Source organism: Schistocerca cancellata, chromosome 7, assembly GCF_023864275.1.
Source record: "Schistocerca cancellata isolate TAMUIC-IGC-003103 chromosome 7, iqSchCanc2.1, whole genome shotgun sequence".
In the NCBI taxonomy this organism is placed as follows: Eukaryota; Metazoa; Arthropoda; class Insecta; order Orthoptera; family Acrididae; genus Schistocerca; species Schistocerca cancellata.
The window spans coordinates 109120293-109134059 of NC_064632.1; positions in this window are offsets into that span (position 1 = coordinate 109120293).

Consider the following 13767-nt stretch of genomic DNA (forward strand, 5'->3'; position numbering starts at 1 on the left):
CATCAGCAGAGGTGTTTTTTTTTTCAGCCCTTCACCAATCAGCTGGAACAGCTGTTTCAAGCTTTTTTTTGTTTTGTTTTGCAGACGTATATTGTATATAATTTCAAGGAAACGCAGTAAGTGGAATGTGGACAAACAAATTAATTCACAGCAAGATATGTAATATTTAATTTTATAAGAGAAGAAATACTCACCTTATACATTCATGCAGTCTCTAACAAAATACATGACACTCGTGTATATGCAAGAAGGGTACAAAACAATTCAGCACAAATGAAAAATATTGAGGCGAAGCTCGCCGATGAAGGCGTAATTGGAGAACAAAGGTTGGGCTAGAAGGAGTGGTAAGGAGGCCCGAAAAAGCAGAGAAAAATCAAATACCCAATAGACTTTGAGTCGTCGTCGCAGCAGAGGGCGATTGGTGTATGTGATTCGGAGCAACAGTAGAAGAACAGTTTTATTTACTGCTTTTTGAGGCTTTATTTTGTGACGGCTAAACAGTGCTGCATCATGAGACCCACTATTTGTCCACATGTGGCTAAACATCAGAGGTGTAAAATATTTTGAGAGGTGCCGAAGTTCTCTGGAAGAGTAACGTGTTTTAGATAAGAAGATGATTTTTAGTTCCTTTCATTTTAACCATTCACACTATGCTTTGACATTCTAATCTTTGATTTCATTTTATTATTATGTATCTTTTCTTCAGTGAAAGTCAACGGTAGTAAGTTTCAAGATATGAGGAATAACTGGAAGTTTTTAATTTGTGGAATAGCGTATTTAACAGTTAATATTTTCAACAAATCTCTAGTTGTAGGACATTTTAAGAAGCAAGTCAAAAATGGCATTGTGGAAAGACCAGGTTGGTCTCTAAAGGGTAACGGCGGTAAAATAGCAAATACGAAACTATGGGTAACAACTATTGTTGATGGTGAGGAGCCATAATCGATATGCCACTATTCTGTAATTGTATTTCTGAAGTTTATCGTCAATCCTAGGACTGAAACCGATACTCTGTTTTACGTAAAGAATATAACCTTCAAAATTTATTTATCAGCGCAGAATATTAAATCATAGTTTATAGATCAGGAACCTAATCCAACTGCCTTTAATTTTATTCTCACGGATGACACTGAGACAGTAAATAAAAAGAGAAATAACAAAACTCTCAGAATCAATATAGAGAATTCAAGTGTCCAGTGGATTCAAAAGTTTGCTATAATAGCGAATAATTGCTTTTACTGACTCCTTCGTGCCTATGTTTTCTGTCAGACAATGTTTGAAACTAGGACTAGCAAGGTAAACAATTTTTCCACAAATTGTCAAATTGGAAGTCGGGGAGCCAGTTACATAAATTACGATGACAACAAACGTTTTTCAAGTAAACTGATCACAGGAGGCATCCAACGCATTTATTGTGTGTTACATGCACAGTATGTAAACTGGCAACACCACCAACACACAATACCACTAACAAGGGAACATCCCCATCGCACCCCCCTCAGATTTAGTTATAAGTTGGCGCAGTGGATAGGCCTTGAAAAACTGAACACAGATCAATCGAGAAAACAGGAAGAAGTTGCGTGGAACTATGAAAAAATTAAGCAAAGTTTACAAACAGAGTAGTCCATGCGCAAGATAGGCAACATCAAGAAGAGGGTGAGCTCAGGAGCGCCGTGATCCCGTGGTTAGCGTGAACAGCTGGGGAACGAGAGGTCCTTGGTTCAAGTCTTCCCTCTAGTGAAAAGATTAATTTTTTATTTTCAGACAATTATTATCTGTCCGTCCGTCCGTCCGATGCGAGGTAACTGCGCCGTAGTATGATGACGCTACGCCTAAACAAACATCGAAACACATGACGTCAGTCGATTACAACGCACGGAAGAGAGAGTATTCCTGCTAACGAGGCTCCCTGCCTGGCAGTCGACTGTTCGCTACTTTGGACGAGAGTGCATTATATACGTGATATGCATTCTGTGGGCAATATGAATCCAGCAAATATAGCACGCGACTTCAATAACAATGTCAAAGAATATTTTCCGAACTGTAAGGCATCGGAAAGTTCCTTAAGGGATCGAACGATTGTCGTACATTTGTATGATTATTTCCTACATTTGTTGATAAACACTACGTGTGGTGATGATTGTCTGAAGATAAAAAATTAAACTACCCACTCGAGGGAAGACTTGAACCAAGATACTTCTCGCTCCTCAGCTGCTCACGCTAACCACGCGACCACGGAGCTCACAATCTCCTTCTTGTTGCTTATCTTGAGTATGGGCTACTCCGTTTGTATATTTTGCTTGTATTTTTCATAGTTCCACACAACTTCTTCCTGTTTTCTCGATTGATCTGTGTTCAGTTTTTCAAGGCCTATCCACTGTGCCAACTTATAACTAAATCTGAGGAGGGTGCGATAGGGATATTCCCTTGTTAGCTATGAAACAACTGTAGCAAAACGGAGCATCCTCGTTATCCATGTGATGGATAAGACGACTAATTCGCAACATTAATGTCAATGTAAGCATCAATTTCTATTGGAACGTCCTTCCTGGACCAAATAACATTCGTTTCCTACGTCTTCAATGCAAATCATGTAGCAGATGTAATTTAAAGGACATACAAATATCGATTGATCTTACTAACATAGTTATGAATCACTCACGAAAATAAATCGATGGTCACATAGTTGTCAAAAGTATTCTACAGTATTGCCATTGTCCATTAGACTAGAAGCAGGAAGAAAACGTTCACTCCGCTGTGCTGAGCTATCTTGCACTGACGAAGATCGCCCTTCGAAGACGCCACAGCATCGTCTGCCACCATGTCATGGGAAACGAAATATCTCAAGTGTACAGTCTTAGACATAAAAACTGACCGCCGGCCGTCCGCCACATAGACTAAGTCAGAGTCGTTCACTTAACGTGGCCAATAAAACTGACCGCCCTGACATCTATAAGTCCGGCCATCTGCACAATCTGGCAACACTCTTAGATGCGGAAGTGTTAGGAGGAAGCGTTGTCTACTCCCGAGATGTTCTCGGATTGTGTGAGACCCTGGTCTAGTGGCGAGGGTTAGCTCCAATCTGTAATAAAAAAACTGACTGAAACGGGTGTCTTCCGACGTCCGCCCCGACCAGATACAACGAACAAAAGCGAACAAAATGAGATAAAAAAGTGGTAATCTTCGTGCATTCTAAAATTATGGTCGCGTATTCACGTCCAACTTTTTTTTACCACATTTCGGTCTGAAGTTATGAGTCTGATTGAGCATCGAATATAATTCGTTTAACATTCTGCCCACCAGCAATAACAAGTATTCCAGAAACAACTCCGCCGGACAGCTCGTGGCTGCGTCGCGATCATAACAGCTTACGCTCGAGCGTTTCCTCGCGCTGCAGCGGCTACCGGCCACCGGCCAGACGCCACCCGCCGCCTGAAATCTGGCGCCGCCCATGTGAACGCGGCGCCAAGCTGTCAGTGTATGTATCAACTGTCATTTTCGAATTTGAAGTTCTAGTTATCATCTTGCAGCTAAGCATTGGATTTTGCATGCTTGAAAATCATGAATTTCAGTTAAGCATTGTAAAATTGAGTCGTAAGTGGAAAAAGGTGTAACATCTGCAACACAACGTTTACTTTTGGTATAACAGAGGGGTGAATGCAGAGGAGGTAGCTAGAGGGATTTGAACAGTGTTTGGAGCGAGTGCTTTTAGGAAAAATACGCCAGAAAAAGATATTCGTGTGTCAACAAAGATCGTTCTGGCATGAATGATTTTCCACATTAAGGAAGTCTTGGCTACTGATATATGTGATAGATTACCATTTTACCATCATGCGACATTTGCATTCAACAGGCAAAGTTCAGAAGTCTGGTGTAGGAGTATTGCATGCTCAAAATCGAAACAACAAAAGTCAACGGAGTGATTATTACTGAACGTCATCAGGTCACTCATCGAGCATTCCTATGCAGTACTGTTACTGGTGACGTGCTATGATGCCTTTATCGTTAACTTCCTAAGAATAAATGAAAGGGTGAGCCCCACCAAAAGACGTAAACTCGAGGAAAGAGTTGTGTGAACATAATATTTCACGTCTGATAAATCCAAAAGTGTGTTTTGGGCTATGAATATTGCCCCCAGGATATGTGCAACACAGCTGGGATTTGTTGCCAGCAACTGAGACACCTTTGGGTCACAGTGTAAAAAAATGGAGCAACAAAACTACATCACCTGTGCTACTGCGTGATAACGCACTATGTTGGTTTGAGAGACAAAACTATCCAGGAGATTGATAGGAAAGTCGTCTCTCAGGCACTTGTATTGTTAAGGAAGTCCTCTCTCAAGCACTTGTCCCTCTCCTCATATATTTGTAAAATTTTACCTTTCCAGCTCTTGATCGATCAACTGTCAAGGCAATTCATTTCTAGACGAAAATACTCTTAAAACTACTCTGGTTTAATGACATCGTTAGAACCAGTAGGTTTCTACAGGCGTAGAATTTGTAAACAACTTTAGCATTGTCAGATCGTTTTAGATATCGTGAAAGAAAATTCTGCTGCTGATTAATTTCTCTTTGATAATTACTGTTGCGTTTAGTAAACTAATGGAAAATGCAATTAAAATATTCACTGTACTAATACAAATTAAATTCAGCTTACTACAGAAACATCACAACGGCAGTCTATCTTAATAAAGCATTAAGTGCCTGTGAGACGATTGAGCCTATTTTAACACGAATTAGTAGGATATTACCGACTTTTCACTTCGAAAAGATCTGTATTTATTTCATTTCCTGTACCATTCGTAAGTATTATGAAAATGTGACATTTCTTAGATAAAATTATGTATTCACAACAACAAAAAATATGTCGGCAGAAAACCAAAATGGCATTATAAATTTGGCAGTACCGTAAGGTTTTCGCTCTGACACTAAGTGTTATTGAAAGTAGCAAGAGGAATTTTGCTCGAGCGTTGTCGTACGATTCCCTTATTTAGTTTTTATCTGCCTGCTTGTAGCTGTGCTACAAAAGAATTAAAAATCTGGCTTTCAGCGAGTCTCGAAAGGCGAACGAAATCAGCTTCCACCTAGTAGCTAAGCATGTTACCTGGGAACTGGTTTCTTCCTAAAGTGGGAAGACATCCTTTTGTGGTTGAATTGTTGGCAAATGTCAGTCAGACGTGTGCCGTTGGTCTAAGCGTTTCGGTGTGTTAAATTTGAACCAATGTTTTTTCTACAGGTTTTTTCTGTCCCAAATAGAGAGTTGAAGTCTCCCATTAGTATTTTCACGTCATCTTGGTGAATTTTCCTCATAGTATTTTCGACTGTGTTCCAGAATTTTTCTTGTTTTCGATGTTGGTGGGGATACGTGCATTGATGAGTGTATATTTTTTACTGGGGCTCTAAATGATCATAGTCACAAGTCGCTTGTTGATGGGCCGGCCGCGGTGGCCGAGCGGTTCTAGGCGCTTCAGTCCGGAACCGCGCGACTGAAACGGTCTCAGGTTCGAATCCAGCCTCGGGCATGGACGTGTGTAATGTCCTTAGGTTAGTTAGGTTTAAGTAGTTCTAAGTTCTAGGGGACTGATGACCTCCGCTGTTAGGTCCCATAGTGCTCAGAGCCATTTGAACCTTTTGACTGTTGATGGGTGTGATTTCTTTGACAGGGTTGATGATAGATCTGTGTTCGAGAAATGCAATGCCGAAGATTGGTACGCCTTTCGCTACCTTTGGTTGTATTTGGCCCTTGAAGATGCAATGGTTTCCCTAATGCAAGATTTCATTGTCAGTTAGTCGTTGTTCTTGAAGAGCAAGGATGAGAATTTTTTGTCGGTCGATTTCTTTTGTGGGATTATTTAGTTTTCGTGTTTGGATCAATGTATCGTTGTTTAGTTTTAAATGCATGTTTTTTGCTTGTAGGGAAATTTACCATAGATCTTCGATATTCTCTGCCGTGTTAACATGGACTCCCCAGAACCCGAAAATCAACTGCCGCCTGTCGATAGCCGGGTTGTGTACCACCTGGGGTAAAGTTGACTTTGCTCGCACAGTTCATGTTTGCTTGTGTTTCATTGGTTTGGCTTGGATGATACGTGGACCGAGAGGACCAGAGGGTTTTGAAGCCTTTGAAAGCAGCCGGCCGGAGTGGCCGAGCGGTTAAAGGCGCTACAGTCTGGAACCGCACGACCACTACGGTCGCAGGTTCGACTCCAGTCTCGGGCATGGATGTGTCTGATGTCCTTAGGTTAGTTAGGTTTAAGTAGTTCTAAGTTCTAGGGCACTGATGACCTCAGACGTTAAGTCCCACAGCGCTCAGAGCCATTTGAACCATTTTTGAAGTATACAAGTATTTACAAACAGAAGCAGGATTGCAGCGAACTGATCACTTAACCAAGTGCAACATAGAGTACCTGTGCAATGAGTCATTCCAGCTGCATAGCTGAGGGTAATATTTTTTAAGCAATTCATTGCAGAATTAATGTAATACCCGCACGATGATATCTGTAGTCATATTGTATCATTAGCAGCCCGCGAATGTAGTACTATGTTCGTTAAATCGGATAATTCAAGCTGAGGACAAATAAAGACAAGCGACGACGCCACAACACTATCTTTACTTAAGTAGGTAGTCAGCGCTAAATTATGTGCGCCACTATTAACGTTGCTGTAAGCAGTTTGACAGCATAACACCACCACAACTACTGACAACCTCAACCATTATCATCACGCAGTTGTAACTCGCATTGATTACAAGTTGCTCATGTTTGTCAAGAATAGCGGAAAGCGCCTCAGAAGATCCATTTCCATTACACCTACGACGGAGAGAATCCTAAATATCAGTAATAGGTCACCCAGCGAAGAGAAGAGTCCACGTATTGACTCAAGTTCTTGCAGTTTGATGTTAATGCAGTTCCATATGGTTTCACACTAACGGATTCTTTTGGCTATCGGGATACTCATATGGGAATTATAGAAGTGTAATTGCTAGAACGTTCAACTACCTTAATAACACCTCATTCTGGATTGAATACGACTCGGAAAGCAACGTTAATTTGACGTTTCCATCCATCTCCTGACGTCTTACTGAATGAAGTCTGAAGTGCACGCACAGTTGTGTTGCCTGCCGCAAGGATTCTGTGAAGTGTTGTGGCAGCTGGTAGTCATTGCTGAATACAGACATGTGCAAATATCCTCACTGCTCCAGGTGAACTCGTCTTTGTTGCATTTTTTCCATACCGTAATTAGCACAATGACATGAGGCTTGTTCTGCTGAAGAACTTGATGCCCACAAGTCCTTAAATAAGAATCTCCTAGCGTGAGTAATGCATGAAAGGAAACAGACTTTTGGACAAAAGAATGGATAGCTCCCTGCTTTTTGCGTTTCCGATAGCGCCTACGGTAAGAATCTGGTGTCATATTATGTTTCAGAACCCTAAACTCTTAATTTTTTTACTTCATACTAAAACAACAGTTATGATATGAGAGGAGGAAATGACTTATATGCTTCTCAGGAACTTAAGTTTTTCGTGTTTATTTTCTCACTTCATTCTAAAACAAGGGCGTTAATATGAGAAGAGGAAATGAAATATACGCTTCCAAGACATAATATTTCCTTGTGTGCTACTACTGCATACACGAAAGCCCTGCAGTTAATTTTTGTATGTCGGATAAATTTTGGTATCACCTCACATTCCTTTGTGAGAAGGTTCCTATTTTCTTGGGATTCAAATAGAGTGGACATTTCATCACTGGTTAATATTCTGATGACTAATGACTTGATACCCGTTGCAACTGCTCCATGGCACCTGTGAGTAGAGTCTCACGTTGGTTACTATAAGAACACGCAGGCAGTGATATCCGCTCACTGCAGGCAGAGCCAAGGTGATTTCTTTCTGTTTATGGCGAAGCGTCTGCTGCAGTGTGCACGCTCAGCGGCGGCATTGGGCACTGCTGATCGCTGCGCTTGTCGCGAGCCTCGACAACAAGAGCGCGCTGTCTCTGCTAACGATACTATGGAGTTAATACATCTTACTTAACGTAATATGCAGGACGTGGGTTGAGTGAAAATTCAGTTTGTAACTTCCCATCGAATTGAAATACTTTAAAGTCATATTTGATGCAATATTTATTGTTGGTTGTCTCTTTAATGTTAATAGTATTGATTCAGATTGTGCACGAACACGAAAACACACACACACAAACACACACACACACACACACACACACACACACACACACAGTCATTGATTCCAGTGAGGGTGACAACTACTGTGTGTTGAACAACATATGCACCAGTCAGTTCCTCAGTTGGCGTCGAGTGGATGAGTTTTTTTCAATTACCTTGCATTGCAACAATTGTAAGGAAGAGACTGAAAGTAAATGGACTTGTATGCTAAAAAGCTGCGACAAAGCAAAGCTTGACCGATTTTCAGATAATTGTCTTCATGGGTTTTGTGGACGAGTATACTTTTCGTAGCCTAGCGGGATTAGCCGAGCGGTCTGGGCCGCTGCAGTCATGGGCTGCGTGGCTGATCCCGGCGGAGGTTCGAGTCCTCCCTCGGGCATGGGTGTGTGTGTGTTTGTCCTTAGGATAATTTAGGTTAAGTAGTGTGTAAGCTTAGGTACTGATGACCTTAGCAGTCAAGTCCCATAAGATTTCACACACATTTGAACATTTTTTTATACTTTTAGTAACCAAACCACCCATGATCATTACGTAAGATTTCTCGAAGGCGTAGGGGAATTGATTTCATTAAGTGGCCGACAGCGTAGCGTGATGGTTTAATTCCCAACATATGTTTTCTATATTTGTCCAAAGGTCGCTTGCTTTTGTAGATCCACGTGGCACATATTCTCTATCTGGTTGATGTTTGGTGATCGTGGAACAAACGGCAACAGCTTTATCCTCTCTTGGCCCTGAAACCAATCTCGCACTGCTCTGCTATGATGGATGGGGCTCTGCTCCTGTAAATAAACTGTTATCTCGTTAGTTCATATATTTATAATTAAATCACGTATTTTTAATAAGCACATTAGATTATTATTTTCCATAGTGTTCAAGAATTCCGGCCCTGTCATAGGTAAGTGATCTATATTCAACAGTCCGATTAAGAATGTGGTTTACCCAGTCTATCATATGATGAGAGTCGTAGTCGGATATCCACATTAAGACTGCCTGGCTGAATCCGATTAGAACGATCTGGTATCGAAATGAAATTACAGAAATCGGATAATTTGAACGTCTGTATTGCAACAATACTGCGCACATAAATTCCTATGATGGAGGAACAGGTAGCAACTGTCTAAGAAAAAGCGGGAAATACGTCTACTAGCAGCAATGTAACGTAATTATAACCCACATTTATGTGATGGAAATACTGAATCGAACAATACACATCTATTTCAGTGGTGGGAAGGTAAATCATATCGGATTTGCTGATGACATAATGACAATAATAATAATAATAATAATCGCGTGTGGCGGATAGGGGAAACCCTCCCCCATATGGGTGGTACCGAGGAAACCAAATACAAGGGGTGAACCAAATACTAACACAATCCTGAAAGGCTACTCAATCCGTTGAACCCAAAATCCAGACACGTCTGAGTGAAAATCACCGCTACTTTGGCCACCGTCTGTTAGCTCAATGAGCTTGGCTGAAAATATTTGCTTTCAAATGCTTCAACACCCTCTGGTCCTGACCGGTCCTCGTATCACCCAAGCCAAACCAATGAAACACAAGCAAACATGAACTGTACAAGCAAAGTCAACTTTACCCCAGGTGGTACACAACCCGGCTGTCGACAGGCGGCAGTTGGATTTTCGGGTTCTGGGGAGTCCATGTTAGCGCGGCAGAGAATATCGAAGATCTCTGGTAAATTTCCCTACAAGCAAAAAACATGCATTTAAAACCAAACAACGATACATTGATCCAAACACGAAAACTAAATAATCTCACAAAAGACATCGACCGACAAAAAATTCTCATCCTTGCTCTTCAAGAACAACAACTAACTGACAATGAAACCTTGCATTAGGGAAACCATTGCATCTTCAAGGGCCAAATACAACCAAAGGTAGCGAAAGGCGTACCAATCTTCGGCATTGCATTTCTCGAACACAGATCTATCATCAACTCTGTCAAAGAAATCACACCCATCAACAGTCAAAAGGTTCAAATGGCTCTGAGCACTATGGGATTTAACAGCGAGGATCATCAGTCCCGTAGAACTTAGAACTACTTAAACCTAACTAACCTAAGGACATCACACACATCCATGCCCGAGGCTGGATTCGAACCTGCGACCGTATCAGTCGCGCGGTTCCGGACTGAAGCGCCTAGAACCGCTCGGCCACCGCGGCCGGCCCATCAACAAGCGACTTGTGACTATGCTCATTCAGAGCCCCAGTAAAAAATATACACTCATCAATGCACGTGTCCCCACCAACACCGAAAATGTCGAAAAATTCTGGAACACACTCGAAAATACTACGAGCAAAATTCACCAAGATGACGTGAAAATACTAATGGGAGACTTCAACTCTCTACTTGGGACAGAAAAAACCTGTAGAAAAAACATTGGTCCAAATTCAACACACCGAAACGCTTAGACCAACGGCACACGTCTGACTGACATTTGCCAACAATTCAACCACAAAAGGATGTCTTCCCACTTTAGGAAGAAACCAGTTCCCAGGTAACATGCTTAGCTACTAGGTGGAAGCTGATTTCGTTCGCCTTTCGAGACTCGCTGAAAGCCAGATTTTTAATTCTTTTGTAGCACAGCTACAAGCAGGCAGATAAAAACTCAATAAGGGAATCGTACGACAACGCTCGAGCAAAATTCCTCTTGCTACTTTCAGTAACACTTAGTGTCAGAACGAAAACCATACGGTACTGCCAAATTTATAATGCCATTTTTGTTTTCTGCTGACATATTTTTAGTTGTTGTGAATACATAATTTTATCTAAGAAATGTCACATTTTCATAATACTTACGAATGGTACAGGAAATGAAATAAATACAGATCTTTTCGGGGTCAAAAGTCGGTAATATCCTACTAATTCGTGTTAAAATAGGCTCAATCGTCTCATAGGCACTTAATGCTTTATTAAGATAGACTGCCGTCGTGATGTTTCTGTAGTAAGCTGAATTTAATTTGTATTAGTACAGTGAATATTTTAATTGCATTTTCCATTAGTTTACTAAACGCAACAGTAATTATCAAAGAGAAATTAATCAGCAGCAGAATTTTCTTTCACGATATCTAAAACGATCTGACAATGCTAAAGTTGTTTACAAATTCTACGCCTGTAGATACCTACTGGTTCTAACGATGTCATTAAACCAGAGTAGTTTTAAGAGTATTTTCGTCTAGAAATGAATTGCCTTGACGGTTGATCGATCAAGAGCTGGAAAGGTAAAATTTTACAAATATATGAGGAGAGGGACAAGTGCTTGAGAGAGGACTTCCCTAACAATACAAGTGCCTGAGAGACGACTTTCCTATCAATCTCCTGGATAGTTTTGTCTCTCAAATCAACATAGTGCGTTATCATGCAGTAGCACAGGTGATGTAGTTTTGTTGCTCCATTTTTTTACACTGCGACCGAAAGGTGTCTCGGTTGTTGGTAACAAATTCCAGCTGTGTTGCACATACCCTGCGGGCAGTATTCGTAGCCCAAAACACACTTTAGGATTTATCAGATGTGAAATATTATGTTCACACAACTCTTTCCTCGAGTTTACGTCTTTTGGTTGGGCTCACACTTTCATTTATTCTTAGGAAGTTAACGATAAAGGCATCATAGCATGTCACCAGTAACAGTACTGCATAGGAATGCTCGATGAGAGACCTGATGACGTTCAATAATAATCACTCCGTTGACTTTTGTTGTTTCGAATTTGAGCATGCACTATTCCTACACCAGACTTCTGAACTTTGCCTGTTGAATGCAAATGTCGCATGATGGTAAAATGGTAATCTATCAGATATATCAGTAGTCGAGACTTCCTTAATGTTGTAAAATCATTCATGCCAGAACGATCTTTGTTGACACACGAATATCTTTTTGTGGCGTATTTTTCCCAAGAGCACTCGCTCCAAACACAGTTCAAATCTCTCTAGCTGCCTCCTCTGCATTCACCCCTCTGTTATACCAAAAGTAATCGTTATGTTGCAGATGTTACAGCTTTTTCCACTTACGACTCAATTTTACAATGCTTAACTGTAGTTCATGATTTTCAAGCATGCAAAATCCAATGCTTAACTGCAAGATGATAACTAGAACTTCAAATTCGAAAATGACAGTTGATACATACACTGACAGCGTGGCGCCGTGTTCACATGGGCGGCGCTGGATTTCAGGCGGCGGGTGGCGTCTGGCCAGTGGCCGGTAGCCGCTGCAGCGCAAGGAAACGCTCGAGCGTAAGCTGTTATGATCGCGACGCAGCCACGAGCTGTCCGGCGGAGTTGTTTCTGGAATACTTGTTATTGCTGGTGGGCAGAATGTTCAGCGATTTATCTTCGATGCTCAATCAGACTCATAAGTTTAGACCGAAATGTGGTAAAAAAAAGTTGGACGTGAACACGCGACCATAAGTTTAGAATGCACGAAGATTACCACATTTTTTATCTCATTTTGTTCGCTTTTGTTCGTTGTATCTGGTCGGGGCGGACGTCGCAAGACACCCGTTTTAGTTCGTCGTTGATCCATTTACTCAGTTTTTTTTTATTACAGACGACGGTCTCACACAATCCGAGAACATCTCGGGAGTAGACAACGCTTCCTCCTAACACTTCCGCATCTAACAGTGTTGCCAGATTGTGCAGATGGCCGGCCTTAGAGTTGTCAGGGGCGGTCAGTTTTATTGGCGGACGGCCGGTGGTCAGTTTTTATGTCTAAGACTGTACGCCAATGTGTTTCATTCACATATCTGTGTGGCGCTTAAGTGTGGTATTGGATAATACGTATGCTCAGATTGCGAATTTAAAATCATAAATAAAGAGAGGGAAATGAATTAGGCGTCCTTCGTCTTTCGTAACATCAAATATATTTTAGCTATTCTATCTTAAGCGAACTGCGCAGAAAATCATTCACCAGAGGTAAATAACTTTTTAGCAACATCAGATGATATTAACAGCTTGCCGGCGCGGGTTAGCCATGCTTTCAATGGCGTCATATCGTGGATCGCACGGCTGCTTGCGCCGTCAGTTCGAATCCTTCCCTGGGCATGGATGTGTGTTATTTTAGGTTGGTTTAAGTAGTTCTAGGTCTAGGGGCTGATAAGCAGTTTGGTCGCATAGTTCTTGGAGCCATCTTTTGACCTTCCACGTAAATTTTCTTTACATAAATGCCCGTATCTTTAGATTGCGTTGACATAGAAGCTCACTTTTTTACACCACCAAGAGACCAGTTACCGCAAGAAGTGCGATACATTTCCGCTTATTATGTCCACCCGTTCTGGAGGTAAACGGGTTTTAAGGGTTGGGTAGACCGATAGACGGTCAAGAATGTGGGACTAGTAGGCTTCCGTTTTTACCGCTTTAGGTGACGAAATCTCAACAACGAAAACAGCTACGACAGTTACTGAAGATGAGGGCCGCATAAATAACACCCCCTACTCTTTATTCGAAATGTTCTAGTTGCAGTCGATACATCAGCATATTAATCGTAGCTACGCTTTCGATCCAAATCACATTTACAGGAATGCAAATAGAATCCATTCGCCTATATACATGGTAATTCACATCCCAGTATTAATGCCA